We start from the raw sequence: 271 nt of genomic DNA on the forward strand, positions 1-271 counted from the left end.
CCTGCTTTAGGTGACGCAGCAGCCGGGTAGGATCCCCAGCGTGCCGCCACTAGCGCCGCCCTCCTCGTCTCGCCGCGCTCCAGCCCGGCGCCGCGGGCTCGCCGCGCCTCCATTAGGGCCTGCGCCACTGGCCTGGGGAAGCGCACAAGATGGCGGCGGGCACTGGTCGGGCCGCCCACGTGACCTAGAGCCCGACTCCTTCTAGAGACATCTCGGCGGCGCCGCGGGGCGGTCTCGCGAGCACCCCGAACAAAGGGAGAGACGGGCCGGG

The sequence above is a fragment of the Athene cunicularia genome (assembly GCF_003259725.1).
Source record: "Athene cunicularia isolate RWA chromosome 1 unlocalized genomic scaffold, athCun1 chr1_part1, whole genome shotgun sequence".
Classification (NCBI taxonomy): domain Eukaryota; kingdom Metazoa; phylum Chordata; class Aves; order Strigiformes; family Strigidae; genus Athene; species Athene cunicularia.